At 51.3% G+C, this 15437-nt stretch overlaps 1 long non-coding RNA gene across 2 annotated transcripts; it reads right to left on the bottom strand.

Moving 5' to 3' along the window:
* Positions 1–1926: 1926 nt before the first annotated feature.
* Positions 1927–15220, bottom strand: LOC106724061. Of its 2 annotated transcripts, none has more exons than XR_001359810.1 (3): positions 15152–15220; positions 2658–2710; positions 1927–2007 (listed from the first exon to the last, which is right to left on the bottom strand). It is a non-coding gene; the product is annotated as an uncharacterized LOC106724061 (long non-coding RNA). The 2 variants fall into 2 exon arrangements; XR_001359809.1 differs by lacking the exon at positions 15152–15220 and adding an exon at positions 4067–4147.
* Positions 15221–15437: the final 217 nt, after the last annotated feature.

Here is a 15437-nt window from a genome sequence, read left to right as displayed (position 1 = left end):
CCCTTCCCTTTTTGCAATGTGGGCCCTCGAGGGACAACAGGCCTACCTTGCCTGTGTTCTGGTCCTTCTTGCTGCGATCCCCAATGGCAGCAATAACAGCAAAGTACTGAATGACCCTCTTGGTGTTAACTGTCTTCCCGGCACCGGATTCTCCGCTGTCGGGACATTCAGGGGCTCATTAGGCAGTGCACAAACACGGCTGTGGGCCAACAAGCCTCAAGTCAGGAGACAGTGTCTGGTCCTACTTGACAGTGGGAGCCCTGACGCAGGCAGCTGACAGATACTAAGCATCCCAAATACATAGCTGTACTTTGACATACCCAGGGTCACGCGCAGCAACCAGGAAGGATGGCACGAGAAGGTGCTGGGTTGGGCAGGTGGAACCTGGTCTTAGCTGGGTAAAGTCAGTCAGAGGAGATGGGCTTAGGCCATTTAGAATAAGAATGAATGGGACTGGAAGAATGGGGAAGGGAAAGATGGAAGAAAATGAAGAGTCGAAGAAGATATGGTGATACTGGGCTTAGGAATAAATGATGAGTTGGAGAAGAGTGGGTGAAGGAGATTGGAAAGGAAAAATAAGAGAGGGAAGGAAGAGAACAAAGAGAAGGTAAGGGGAAAGTCCAGAGAAGAAAGAGGAGCTGGCATGAAGATGGAGGGAAAAGAGTGGGCTCTGCATAGAGGCTGGGGGCCCTGATGGGGCTGGGGTCAGGGAGATTCCGGAAGGGAACAGGGTAGGAGCCACACTCACGTAATCAGGATGGACTGGTTTTCTCTGTCTGTGGGGAGAAAATGAGGAGGGAATCAGGAGCCACTCAGGATGCTCTTATTTGGTGTCCCCCCATCTCCCCACTCCCTGCCTTCCTCCAGGGCTGTCCCATCTTCCAAACCCCTCGGGAGGAGGAAGAGAGCCAGCGTGTGCGTTTCCTCATGTGGGATTCTCAGGAAAACCTTTCACTTGGGGCCTGTCACCTGTCAGCATGTTTTGATAGGCGTTGTCAGAGATGGAGAAGATGTGGGGCGGTGCCTCGCTCCTCTTCTTGCCCCGGTAGGCAGCCACCACCTCCGCATTGTACACCGGCAGCCACTTGTAGGGGTTGATGGTGACACAAAAGAGACCTGAGTAGGTCTAGGGGTAGAAAAAGAGAAGTGAGTTGCCAATGGAAGGGATGGCATTAGAGTTAGAGAAAGATTGCAGAGAGGAAGAAGAGAAAGGAAAATCTATGGATTCATTAAATCTGAGTAATGCCAGCCCTCAGGGCATTAGAACTGAACAGAGGATGTAGGGACTACGACAGAGTGCAATGCTGCCTGGGCACCAAGAACAGAAACTCTCGTTTCTGGGAAGTAGATGTGTATGGGCCAGGAAGCCACCAGATTCAAAGGGATGTCAGATGGAACACTCACGTAGATCATCCAGGCCGCGTAGCGCTCCTTGAGGTTGAAGAGCACGGCGGGCTCGTGCAGGAAGGTCAGCATGGCCATGTCCTCGATCTTGTCGAACTTGGGCGGGTTCTGCTGCATCACCTGGTCCTCCTTCACTGTCACTGTCTGCAACAGCCCCCACACCGAGCCTATTGTCAGTCCTCCCTCAGCAGGGATAAGAGTTAGGCGAGTTACAGGACGATGGTGTTCAAGAGAGAAGAAGCCAGGATCATAGAGAAGATACACTGGATGTTGGGGATGAGAAGGGCTATTTGGAGGATGTGGATTCCTACCCAAAGGAAGGGAAAGTCGAACTGTCCTCAGGTTTGTGTGGGGGCTATCCAGGGAGGCCTCTTATGACAGCCCTGCCACCCACCTTGCCATTCTCGGTCTCGGCAGTGACTTTGCCAAGACACAATGACACAATCTTGGCCTTGACGAACTCTTCTTTGTCATCAGGTACAAAGACATCCTTCTTGAGGTCAAACGTGGGCTTCCAGGCTTCCAGCCGCTCCTTGTCTGACTTGCGCAGGAAGGGGGCAGCGGCCCCAAATACTGCCATCTCTGCATCCCCCATGGCTGTGCCTGCAGTGGGCAAGAGAAGGAGCTGGCTGCCCTCCCACCCACCTGTCCTCCCCTCTGCTCTTCTCCCTGAGATCTCCTCTCTAGTGGGAGCCCCAGAGCCTAGCGCCATGCTCAGGAGTCAGGAGGGGTCACTGGTAAGTCCTTTGTTTCTTGAGCTTATCAATCAACCTGAGAATGCCTTGCAAATCTGTCAGGGCAGAAGGAGAGACTAACATTTTTTAAAATCCTCACTCAAGGATATGCTTTTATTGATTTTAGAGAGAGAGTAAGGGGGTGGGAGAAAGAGAGAGAGAAACCTTGATGTGAGAGAGAAACATGGATGGTTGCCTCCTGATGCAACCAGGGATTGAACTCTTAACTTAGGTATGTGCCCTGACTGGGAATTGAACCCACAACCTTTTGGTATATGGGATGATGCTCAACCAACTTTTGTTCACCCTGGGGCTCTCCTGGACAAGAGTGGAGCATCCTGGCTTCTTGTGGGAGTAGGAAGTCGACTATATCCATCTCTGACCCTTGTCTTTCCCTGGCCCCCTCACTAGTCACAGGTGAGGACTCCTGGTCATCAAGACATTCTCCCCAAGGCCAGGCAGAAACTAGAGCTCAGTATCTCCCCAGATCCCCCACACCCCATCTTCAGCTTTCCTTACCTTGGCTTCTCAAATATGTCTGTAGGAGGAAAGCGTCTCAAGCCTGTAGGGACCTGGAGAGAGGGAAGGCTGTGTCCGTGCCACCTCCTGCTGCTTCCTGGCTCTACCCTTCAGCACCCACCCACCCCTCCCCTAGTACTGAAAATAGGTGGGCAGTGGTAGTCAGCTTCTCTGGTCCTGTCCTCTCTCTTGCTTTCCAAGCACTATTCCTTTTATCCCCTGAGCAGTAATTCTAGTTTTCTGATGCCAACTCAATTCTGAGCCCTAGTCCCCCTCCCTCCTGGGAGATGGTCCCACCTTTGCCTATACCCATCTAGTGAAACTTCCATTCCTTGAGGCAACTGAAGAACAACAAATGCTCACATTTGTTCAGAGCTTTATAGCCTCCAAAGCATTTTATTCACATATTCTTACTCAATCCTCACCCCATTCAACAGACGAGGAAATCAAAGTTATAGGGCCTGCTTGTCCAAGAACACAAAGCAATAAGTGATGGAGCCAGGACTTGAATACTAGTCTCATGACTCTAAAGCCAGTTCTCTTCCATCCTGTCCCCATTTGATTGTCAGTCTTGGTGGACATTCTCAGAGAGGAGACCTTGTGGGCATCCTCTTATGGACACACCCCTCACACCGCCAAAGGTGTTCCACATGTCCTCTGATAAACACACATGCCGGCCACTCATGTCTCACACAGACACGTTCCCTTCCTTCATATGCCTCGGCACACACTCCCTCCCAGACTGCCATATGCCTCAGCAACAGACATGCACTTAAATATGTGAACGGCAAAAATAGGCTGTCTCTGAGTATGCAGAGACCTGGACCGGCCACACCAGGTGCCTGCGGACTCCTTTGCAGGGTGTACACAAACTGTAGCAGTCTCAACTACTGGATGCGCACACAAGCACCTCCACGTGCGTGGACATGGGTAGTTACACATTGCAGACCTCTCAGAACTAGCTTTTAAACATACACAATTCCTAAATAATCATTCTCTGCCATCCTCTTCCCCCTGTGCCTCGCTCCAAATGGACCTGCTTGTCCTCAGGCATGATCATAAACACACTTGATATTTGTGTATCTGTGTTCAGACCATGCATGCTTGTACACACCACGCACACACACATGCACGCATGCACACACACACACACACACACACACACACGCATGCACACCCCTCTGATGCATTCTGGTCTCATATGCTTTGATACAGACATCCCCCAGTAACACATGAGCCCCCATTCCTCCTGGGCACATACACGCATGTTTAGACCTGAACATGTGTGCTGTTACCAGATCCAGTACTCTGCATGAAGTCCTGCATGCAGCTTGCTATTCCAAGAGGAGCCCCTTCCTAAACCTGGGGCCCCTTTATCCCAGAGGAAGGCTTCCAGCTCCGTCTCCTACCTGAGTGCAGAAAGGACAGAGTTCAGGAGAGAGCTGCGGAGCCTGACCTGGTCAGGGGCTGTATATATGGGGCAGCAGGGCGCCCCCACCCCCACCTGCACCCAGTCCCCAGCCCGATTTAGAAAGGCTGTTGTCACTAGAAGCATTTCCCCCAGGCTCTCCCCCCCTCTTCCTAAACACCACTCCCCTCCCCCCTTCCAGCCAGGAAACAATTGGAAGTGGTCGTCATTGTTATGGCATGGAGAATGCAGGGTCTGAGTTCCAGGGGGCGGGGATGGCTCAAAGTGCAGCCAAAATATCTCCCAGGCCAGGCCTCAAATTCCACAGCAGGCAGGAGAGGGAACTGACCACAACTGACCACCGGTGACCTCAGGCAGGCAGCGCCTGGCCCTCCCCAGGGCTCTCCTGGCACTGCCGCCCCTCGGCCCCCTGCCCCAAGCACCGGCCTGGCCCCATTTGCACAGTGTCCTCCCTGCTCCCTGGCTTGGGTCCTGCATCCAACCGAGATGGGCGGGGGCTGAGTGTCAGCAGCAGAGGGTAGGGCAGAGTTGGGGGCCTGACCGCAAGATGGGGGCCAGACTGAGGTGGCTGGAAGAAGGTTTCCCAGCCAAGTGGCAAGAACAACGACCAGGAAGCTTAGAGATGGGGACTCTGGCACAGGCACTAATTTCCTTGGACTAGCCAGGTGATGTGTTGAAGTCACTGAGCCTCAGAGCCAGACAGGCCTTAGTGATGGGTCCAAGCCCTTCATTTTATGGAGAGGGGAAGTGCCTTCTTTAAAGTCAAACAGCCAGTCAGGGCAGCAAGATTCAAGGGCAGAAAGAAAACTCAGCAAGTGGGGGAGGAAGCCCAAGGGGGTGGAGGGAGGCTAGAAAGGAGGGCAGGGAGTCTAAAGACCCAATGTGTGCGGAGGGCAGGGTCCAGCTTCCAGATGGTCCTGCTTGATGGAGCCTTTGCCTGACTCCTTTTCCTAGCTCTGCCCATAGGTGCTAAGTGCCTAGCCCAGAGCCAGACAATCCGGAGCCACAGATAGCACAGCTCCCATAGAAGGAGACCCCTAACCAAGACAGCCATTGCCTGGCCCACCCGACCGCTTGTGTTCTGTGGGATGGTCTCTAACCAAACCTGGTGAGACTGGTGTTCTGGCAAGTGGGGCAGAGAGACAGCAAAGATCTGCCCCTTTCTTGCGGGCCTTAGGGACAGCCACAGAGTTAGTGAGGAAAAGGAGCTGGGGCTCAGCCTGTGAGCACAGGACACAGCCAATGTCACTCTCTCCCAGCAATGGTGTGCAAGCTTCACTGGCTCCGTGGCCAGGCAACCACTGCGTGGTTTGATTTAGAATCCCCCTCCTTCCCAACTGCAGGTCTTCAGCGCGTGCAGGTTAACCCATCTGATGAGCTGTCAGCTTGGAAGGAGAGCGGCAGGCTGGGGGATGGGATAGTGCAGGTCCACTTTGCAGGGAGGGAGGGCATAGCAGGGAAGGACAAATCTAGGCTGGGAGCATCTGTGGGGGCTGCTTGGTAACCAAGGCATAGCCTGAGGATATTGAGCAGCTGTAGGGAAGGGTGTAGGCAAGCGGGGGTAGAGCATGAACACAGGGGCCTTGTCCAGTGCAGCCACAGCGCTGCAGTGCTGAGGTATACAGCTGCTGGGGTGGCCCTCAGGGGCCCAGCTGCTAACATGTCCCGCAGAACAAACTCTGGGGGTCCTGACCAGGCCCTGCCAGGTGCCGAGGAAGAAAGCCCACTGGTGGGGACCCCAGGGATTGACAATGAAGGGCAAAATCTCTCTCTCTCTCTCTGTCCTTTTTTTTAAATGTTTTTTTTTTCTTTAAAAAATATTTTTATTGATTTTTTTTAGAGCGAGGAAGGGAGAGGGAGAGAGATAGAAACGTCCATGAGAATCATCCATCAGCTGCCTCCTGCACGCCCCTACTGGGGATCAAGCCTGCAACCGAGGTACATGCCCTTGACCGGAATCGAACCTGGGACCTTTCAGTCCGCAGGCCGACGCTCTATCCACCGAGCCAAACCGGTTTTGGCCTCTGTCCTTTTTATAAAAAAAAAAAATTTAATCGATTTTTAGAGAGGAAGGGAGAAGGAGAAAGAGATAGAAACATCAATGATGAGAGAGAATTATCGATCGGCTGCCTCCTGCATGTCCCCTGCTGGTGATCGAGCCCGCAACCCGGGCATGTGCCCTGACCAGGAATTGAACCGTGACCTCCTGGTTCATAGGTCAACACTCAACCACTGAGCCACACTGGCCAGGCTCTCTCCCCTTTGTAGAGGTTAATTACTTTTATATTGTTTAATTACATTGTAAAGTCTACATCTACAGTTTAATCAGGAAGAAATGCTTCAGCAAAATGTCTTTTCAGGCACCCCTTCCAACTTTCCAAGCTCAAAGCTTCCATCCCTCTCTGGTTTTCCAGGGCTCAGGCACAGAGGCAGGCAATTAAGATGCACCAAGAATACTTGGGACATGGCTGAGCCATTTCAAAGCCAGTGTCTTCGCAGCTGGCCTCCCTGGCTGTGGAGCTGGGAAACCTTTTGTACATTTAGTAAGTCAATTGTACTTTGTTTTCCTCCTGGTGGGCTTGGGAGCACGGGCCTACTGGTGTGACAGAGCTCAGCCTCCTCACATCTGGACTTCCTGCCTTGGATCTCCAATCTGAAGACAGGGTCTGATATCCTTAAAGATCCCCACTCATTCCCCAAGATTCTCTTCCCTCTGCTCTCTACTATATGAACTGAGCAGCTTTGCTGATTCTTTCATTCAACAAGTATTTACTGAGTGCCTACTGAGTGCTAGTCATTGTTCTAGTGCAGTGATGGCGAACCTTTTGAGCTCGGCGTGTCAGCATTTTGAAAAACCCTAACTTAACTCTGGTGCCGTGTCACATATAGAAATTTTTTGATATTTGCAACCACAGTAAAACAAAGATTTATATTTTTTGATATTTATTTTATATATTTAAATGCCATTTAACAAAGAAAAATCAACCAAAAAAATGAGTTTGCGTGTCACCTCTGACACGCGTGTCATAGGTTCGCCATCACTGTTCTAGTCAGTAAGGATCTAATGGTGACCAAAATAAAGACCCTTCTTCCGGGGCAGCTCTATTTAACTGTTTGCAGAATCGAAATCCAAGACTGAGCTTATAGCCAGTGCCTTTGCTCACATGTACATTCCTGGTGGGGGAAGTGAGGGGCCAGGGGCCCCGCTGGGTGAGGTGGGTGGGGATCTCACAGAGTGTACTATAGAGTGATAGCAGACAAGACAAAGGAGAGCAGAGCAGAATGCTATAAATAAAGAGCGACTGGAAGAAGGCTCCTTCACCAAGGTAGACCAAATAAGGCCTGGAGTGGAAGGAAGGTGATCTGCCTCCTCTGCCCCTCCCGCACCTCCCCTCCCCGGCATTGTGTCTGCTTTGTCTGGGCTCTGTCACCACCCTGATCAAGTGTCAGGCCCAAGCAGGGGCTGTTTTCTGTGAACATGCCAGCGGGAGTTCAGAGAAAAAGTTGCTAAAATTACTATCAGGAATGGGGGGAGGAGAGGCACCCTCAGGCAAGTTAGAGGAGACCCCGTTGTGGAAAGAAGCCCCCAAATCCAAAGGAATGGGAACAGGAGAGGGGCAGGAAGAGGCAGGGGGCTTGGCCCAAGAATGAGGCACCAGTTGTTTGTGCACCTGGGAGAAGGCACCCACCCTGGATCAGGGCTGAGCACTCCTATTTGCCTGCCCCCAGATTCCCTGACCTTGGGGGGACCCCGACCCTGGCTCCACATGAGCCTGGGATTAGGACTTGAGCTTTGTGCCTGTCTCAGGTTTCCCTTTACAAACAGCTGCTCCTTCTTGTCATTTCTTTTGTCTTCCTCCTGGCTCCAAAATCTACCCTTCTACACCCGCCCTCACTCCCTAGTCCAGAGTCTCTGTTCTCCCACAGATAGTGGACAGCTGGAAATGTGGGGCCAGGGGCTGAGGCTGGCCCAGTTTTGTTGGGGTGTTTGGGAAGGTGGATCTTGCCATCAGGGAGTGTTTGGATGAGCACAACTTACCCCAAAGGAAGCTTTGTGGACTTGGTCCGTCTGGACCCAGGGCTGGAAGCCCCGGAGGGCATGCCTGGTGAGCTTTGGGGTCAGTCACAAAGATTCACTCCATTTTCCAGCTGTGTGGTTGAGGTCAATCACAGAACTTCTCTGAGTCAGTTTCATCGTCTGTAACATGGGGATAGTCATATTTCTCTCCCAGGGCTATAAAGACCACTAGAGTTTGTGTAGGTAACAGGTCCAGCACAGCCCCAGGTGCATAGTGGGCCCTCACTAAGTAGCAGCTTTGTTGTTAGGAACACAGACCTCTGTGCAGGTGGGTAGGGCAGTTACACTGCTGTAAGTTCTCTGCCCCACATCTCCCTCAGCCCCACTACATCAACATGGCTCAAGGGATGGTCTGGGCCAGGGTGGAGAGAGACTCAGCAATCCCGTGGTCTCTTTTCCCAGACTGTGGCTGCCTCTGGGAACATCATGGCCAGGAGGCCAAGTCCTCAGGCTGTCCCATGCTCAGTTTAGGCCCACATCCCCTGAGGCTGGGAGTGGTGCCACTGCCCGAGTGCAGGCCATGGACTCTGCCTCATGACAGGCCAGTGAGCTGAGCTGAGGTCCACCCAGAGTTGCCCAGGCTAAGTGGTGACATTAGCCAAGGACATCTGACAAGGTAGAGGCTGCTTGGCCAGTAGACCCCACCAGTAGCAAGATGTGTTTGTGTGTGTCCTGGCTAAAGATCTTAGGGATCCTAAGTGGAGCTGCCTGGGGGAGCTGGACTGGCCTTAGGAAATGGGAGTTGGGTAGTGGAGGGGAAGAAGGTTAAACTGAAGCCCTCAGACATGGGAACCATCCCTGGGCTGGAGCCAGACACAGAATACAGAGGGGCTAGCAAGCTCTGGGAGGAGACTGGCCAGGGTATGGTGATGTGAAATAATTGGACAGACTGAGAAATAGCATCCTGGAGTCACCTGCTGGACACTTTGGTGTTTCAATCTGGAGCCCTGCACACTGCTGTCTCTATTTTGGGCCCCAGCTGGGGACCCAGCACAGGCCCCTGCTCCTCCACCTGAGGACTAGCTCACAGGCATCCCTGTGCTGCTGGACCGAATCAGCCCAGGATATGGAAAGACCATGGGATTTACTAGGGGTGAATGGGTAATTGCTCAGTGAGGAGCCAAGAGGCTGAGTAATCAGGAGCACCCTTCCCAAGGGGAGAAGTTCTGTACCTCATTCCTTTCTTCAGAGGCCCCACTTCCTTAAGCAGGCCTCCCTGGGACCATCGCCTGTCTCCCTGCCTCTACCCCCATCATAAATGCAGGCATACAGATATGCATACGTCTCTGCATAAAGACCTATAACATACAGTCTCAGCTACCTTCTGTAGCCAGTCTTAAGACAAAACATTGGTGTTTGGTGAACTTGCCAGGAGTGCCTCCCTCCCAGCTTCCAGCCTACCTCATTCTTCTTCCCACTGCCCAGCTGGGTCCCAGTCAGTTCCTAATCAGATACTTTGCTGACCGTGCTGTGTGCCTACCTCTGTGGGGGCCACAAGAGGATCACATGGCTTCTGACTCACAGGCATTCCCATCAGCTCAGGAAGCCACAAGTAACGTAGTGGAAAGCAAGGGAGGATGGTTCAGGCTACACGGTGTGGTCCGCATCCAAACAGCTCAAAGGCAGAGAAGCTCTTGTTCAGTGTGGGCTGAACAGGCAAAGGTGTCTAGGTGGGCACCTCAACTGGGGCTTGAAGGGAGGAGGGCAGGGCTTTGAGAAGCACTGGGAATGGAGTGTGGCCTAGGTGGTCAGAATCACAGCATGACCAAAGGCATGGCAGGGGATGGCATGCTGAGGTTAGTAAGGACCCAGAGGACATATTCCTGATTGGACCATGGGGTCTGGAGATTTCAGGTGGAGCCACATTGTAGAAGAGGAGAAAGGGAAGGGCTGTTCATAGGTGGAGAGCCTACCTGTGCCAGGTACCATGCATATTTTCTCCCTTAATGCTCACATTTGCCTGTCAATTAAATTGCATTTTATGGTTGAATAACGGGGTCCAGAGGCTAAGATGTTTGTTCAAGATCAAGCAGCAAGAGTGGTGCTGGGATTCAAACCCAGGTCTGTCTTGCTCCAAGGCTCTTTCTACTGACACTACTATGTTTCCCAGACTAGCAAAATGGACAACAATATCCTGGAGGCAATGAAGAACGACTAAAGGTCTGGATCAGGGGCAATCACTGTGAGGCTGTGACAGCAGAGTTTTAGGGGCCTCACGGGAGTACTGTTGGGTGCTTTGGAAGAGAAGAGTCTGGAAGCAGGGAGACCCTAGAGAAGGACAGAATAGCCATCAAGGTCAGGAGGAGGATGTGGCTAGCAGATGTGAAGAGGAAAGGGCAAATCTGGAAGGATTTTTAAGGAAGAGAAAAACGCCTTGCTACAGACTGGACATGGGAAATGAAGAAGGAAGACTCATGACTTCATGATGTTTGGCAAGGACAGGGATGGTGGCAAAAGGGAACCAGCTCTTAGGCAGGCAGCAGGAAGGACTAAGTGTTCGGTTGGGGGGAGCTGGAGGTAACAATGGGGCGTGTGATGGAAGATGCTTTGCAACCTTGTAGGAAGTTGGAATTATGGGTCTGGCAGGAGGCTGCTGAATGAGACTGACTGCCTCAGGGACAGGGGAAGAAGCCATGAGATTGGAAAGAAGAAGAAAAACTCGAGGAGATACACATGGTACCAAGCTAGAATGAAGAGACATGCAGAGAGAATGAAGAAGGTGACTCAAAAGAGCTAGGGAACATGAGAAAAGGGCAGTTTCCTAGAAGCCAGAAGTGTTTCAAGAGGAACAGGTGGCTGTAGTGTCAGATACCAAAGAAAGACTTCATGTCAGGGAGACGGAGAAGAGAAAATCAAATGATCTGGGAGCCAGCACCTTCTATAGAGTCCCAGGGCAGAGCCAGGCTGCAGTGAGGTATTAAGAAAAGGATGAGTGAACAGGAAGTGGAGGCAGTGGGTGTAAACCATGCATGTGAGGAGCTTGGCAGTGAAATGAAAGAGATTAGACAGCAACTAGAAGGGGAAGAGGGCCAAGTAACACTGTTTTGTTTTTAAGGCCAGGCAATCCCAAACACATGAAGAGGGGGTGATAAAAGATGCCCCTTTGCCATAACCAGTTTGGCTCAGTGGATAGAGCATCGGCCTGCAGACAGAAAGGTCCCAGGTTCAATTCCGGTAAAGGGCATGTACCTTGGTTGCAGGCACATCCCCAGTAGGAGGTGTGCAGGAGGCGGCTGATCAATGTTTCTCTCTCAATATTTCTCTCTCATCGATGTTTCTAACTCTCTATCTCTCTCCCTTCCTCTCTGTAAAAAATCAATAAAATATATATTAAAAAAAACAAACAAAACAAAAGATGCCCCTTTTTTGTTCCCCATTCTCTTTTACAATTTCTGGTTCTATTTTTTAAATGTCTCTTTTTTTAATTGATGAGAGAGAGAGAGAGAGAGAGAGAGAGAGAGAGAGAGAAACACTGATTTGTTGCCTCACTTGTTTATGCTTTCATTGGTTGATTCTTCGTATGTGCCCTGACCAGTGATTGAACCCACAACCTTGGCTATCGAGACAATACTTTAACCAACTGAGCTACCTGGCCAGGGCTTGGTTCTATTTTCTTATTGCCACCTTTCTTTCTGGAAGCCTGAGAGGTGGTCTGGAAATACCTGAAGAGTTGAGAAGCTCACCACCACACAGTAGGCTTGCAAATGTGAGGCTCAGCCAGCTCTCTCCTCATCCCTAGATACACATGTAGGCAGCCCTGGCCCTCACACTCTGGCCCTCACCAACTGGCCGAAGAAAGGTCTTGGCGTCCCGTGTTCCAGGGTATGAGGACTAATGTAGGGCTAGAGGGCAGGGAGTAGCCCTAGAGAGTCATCTGGAAACACAATTAGCACCCATGTCTCCGCTCCTTCTCCTTGCTTATACCTCAGTATTTTAATTTTAGCTAGAAAGGTGATGTTCCTGGTTTGGTGGTACAAGTGCCTCTACCTGACATAACCCAGTGCCACAACTCAGCCGAGGGATAACTGCTGCTCTCTGGGAGCAGGGCACTTGCTGGTGTCCCAAGAGGACGGGGATGGGGGGGCGGGGGGATGGGAGGGCGTGGAAGGAAGGCTGACCCTTCTCTGATGTTCCTGTGCTGTAGCGCCTGGAGCATTCCTGCTGCTGGATGTGAATTTCATCCCTTTGCTACACATGCTCCAAAGTTCTACACAAATATTAGAAACTGATCAAGAACACACAGAGGTGCCACATTATGCAGGTCCTTCCAGCCGTGGGGGAGGGTGGTAAGTGACTTCCCTGGGTCTGATGTGGAACAGGAGAGCCTGAGGAACTGGCTGCTGTTTTCTCCCAAAGGAGCTTTCAGGGGCAGCAGGCAGCCTGACTGCAAGATCGCCTCGGAACCACGGACCAGACTAGGGACTGAGAGCTGGTCAGGCTCCTTGGTGTCTGAAGGGACCAGGGCTGGGGTCTCAGCTTCCTGACCTGCAGTAGGGAAAGAAGGGCCTTTATCAAAGGGCTTTGGATTTTTTAAAAATATATTTTATTGATTTTTTTTTTTCAGAGAGGAAGGGAGAGGGATAGAGAGTTAGAAACACTGATGAGAGAGAAACATCGATCAGCTGCCTCCTGCACACTCCCTACTGGGGATGTGCCTGCAACATGCCCTTGACCGGAATTGAACCTGAGACCCTTCAGTCCGCAGGCCGACACTCTATCCACTGAGCCAAACTGGTTAGGGCAGGGCTTTGGATTTACTAGATAAAAAGAACCTGATGCCCTAACCAGTTTGGCTCAATGGATAGAGTGTCGGCCTGCAGACTCATGGGTCCCAGGTTCAATTCCAGTCAAGGGCATGTACCTTGGTTGCGGGCACATACCCAGTAGGGAGTGTGCAGGAGGCAGCTGATCGATGTTTCTAACTCTCTATCCCTCTCCCTTTCTCTCTGTAAAAACTCAATAAAATATATATATATTAAAAGAACCTGATGCATTCTGAGCAGGAAGGGTGGAAGAGAAGCAAGATGGTGAGGCAGTTGCTTTGTTGGGAGTAGGTAGAGCCAGCGAAGGGTCCATGGGGAGCTGGAGAGAGGGGCAAGCCAGGAGGTGCAGCTGAGTAGTAGGGATGGGGCTGGCAGAATGGAGGCTCAGCTGTGCAGTGAGTAGGCCAAGACTGCAGAAACGGGCAGAGCTGTGTAGCTGTGTGTCTGTGCGTGCCATGTGTCATGGCGGGAGGGAGTAGTGTTAATGACCTTGCCCCAAGGGCAGAGTCTCATGGCTTTGAGAAGTCAGGGCAGGGGGCATAGGTTCCAGCCTGGCCACTCATGCCTGGGCCCCTTGTCTCTGAGATTACAGCCCTGGCTGCCAAAAGCAGCTCCATGGGGGCGGTGTAAAACAAAGCAAAAGGCCCTTTTGTGGTCCTGAGTTGCTAAGAATAGCTCTGGCTGGGCTTGGGGAGGTGTCTCCCATGGCCTGCATGTTCTGGGTCTTGTTCTCAGAGGTGTCCCTGTGCCGGGTGTCTGGTGATGATTGCTAGTTGTTAGGGGAGTGGAGGCTGTCAGCTCACCACAGCCTCTGTTACTTGTGCTTGTCCAGTTCAGCTTTGAGGGAGGCACAGCAACGGGGCAGAGGGAGGAGCGGACAAGAAACTGGTCTCAATGTGCTAGGAAAGAGAGATAAAGGCCACCGGCCTGGAAAACAAGTCTGGCTCCTGAAGCTGAAGACAGTGAGGATCCTGGAAGGAGAGGGAGTCGGGCAAAGAGGCCAGGAGGGAGATGGCAGTGGGAAGAAGGATAAGTAGGAAGGACTTGTAGGAAGTGGTGGGAGGAAGCAGAGCAAGACAGAGAAGTAGGGAGAATAGGTGCAGGAGATAGGAACATGAGAAGAAAAAGGATGAGGGATTAGGATGGCAGGATAGGAAGGTGGGGAGGGGACAGGTGGAGGAAGAATGGATGGGCATTAACAGAGAAGAGCAGAGAAAGAAGTGGTGAAAGACCATGAGCACTCCTGCACAGACATAGGGCAGAGGAGGGAGTGGTGCAGCTCTTGGAAGAGCTTGGAAAAAGGCTCTCAAACACCATTCCTGTGAGATAACAATGCAGTCAAATCCCTCCCTAATCTCCCCTCCTATTATTAGCCCTGAGTCCTCTCAGAGAAGAGGCCACGGTCCCTGGGCTCTGTCCTTTCTCCCATGCCCTTGGCTAGAATTAGACAGACGTGCCTGCGTGGTCATTTGCTAACCATGGTCCTTCTGGATTCTGACAGTGTCACTGGAGAAGAATGTGGAGAGGTGGCTGGAGAGGAACGGAAGGCCCCTGCATACCCTCTGTGAAACAGGCAACACCTAGACACCGGGAGGGGTGAAGAGGCAGGTAGAGGCCTCTTCGTCCTCCAAGAATTTTCAGATCAATAAACACATGGCCAACAGGATCACAGGTCCAGAGTGACAACAGTTAACATGTACAAAATAACTGGAAATCTGAGTGTAGAAATATAGGAATGCAGAAGTGCTGCCACTGAAATGAGAGCAGTGAGGACCGAGGGCAATTGGGGAGACAATTGGGGTGACAATTGGGGTCGGTAAGCTGGAGGTGGTCCCTGAAAGGGCTGAGAGTTGAGCAACCCTATTCATGTCCACTGGTCAATGCTGTCTGCCTTCTGGAGGAAATAAGGGAGGTGAAGGAGGCTATGTCTACCTTTCTGGCCCAGCCTCTAGGAAGCAAGGTTGTCATAGCTCAAACAAGGAGTAGCAGGCTCCAGGGTTTTAAGCAGACTGGTATTTGCTGCCATTTACTTGATACTGCGGTTTCTTTCTTGTCCAATATTTTGTTTTTATGCTGTCCCCTTGCCCTCCCTCTTGCCTCTAGTTTTCTTAAATATTATTCATTGTTTTGACATTTTGAATAGCCAGAAGTTATTATGTATATTTTTATCTTGAGCTCTTTCAACTCTGATAAATCTAAATAAAATACATGATGAATAATGTACCAATGAGGGCGAACAGCTGCTGTTCTTTGTTCCTATGAGGGTTCCAATTGCTCCTGCGGGATAAGGGACATAGATAATCCCCTGGATCTTATTCAGGGAGAGGGTGGAGGTAGCTCCTCTCTCCCCCCCCCTCTCTCCCTCCCTCCTCTCTCTCTCTCTCTCTCTCTCTCTCTCTCTCTCAAATCTCTTTCTACTTCCTTCCTTTCTTGTTCTTCCTTCTTTTCTTCCTCCCAAATTATAAAAGTAATGGTCATGGAGAAGTAATATACAGCATAGGGAATAGAGT

This window comes from Myotis brandtii, unplaced genomic scaffold (genome assembly GCF_000412655.1).
Source record: "Myotis brandtii unplaced genomic scaffold, ASM41265v1 scaffold70, whole genome shotgun sequence".
Taxonomy (NCBI): Eukaryota; Metazoa; Chordata; class Mammalia; order Chiroptera; family Vespertilionidae; genus Myotis; species Myotis brandtii.
Note: the sequence above shows the minus strand (reverse complement) of the source record. Positions and strands in the feature narration are given on the sequence as shown.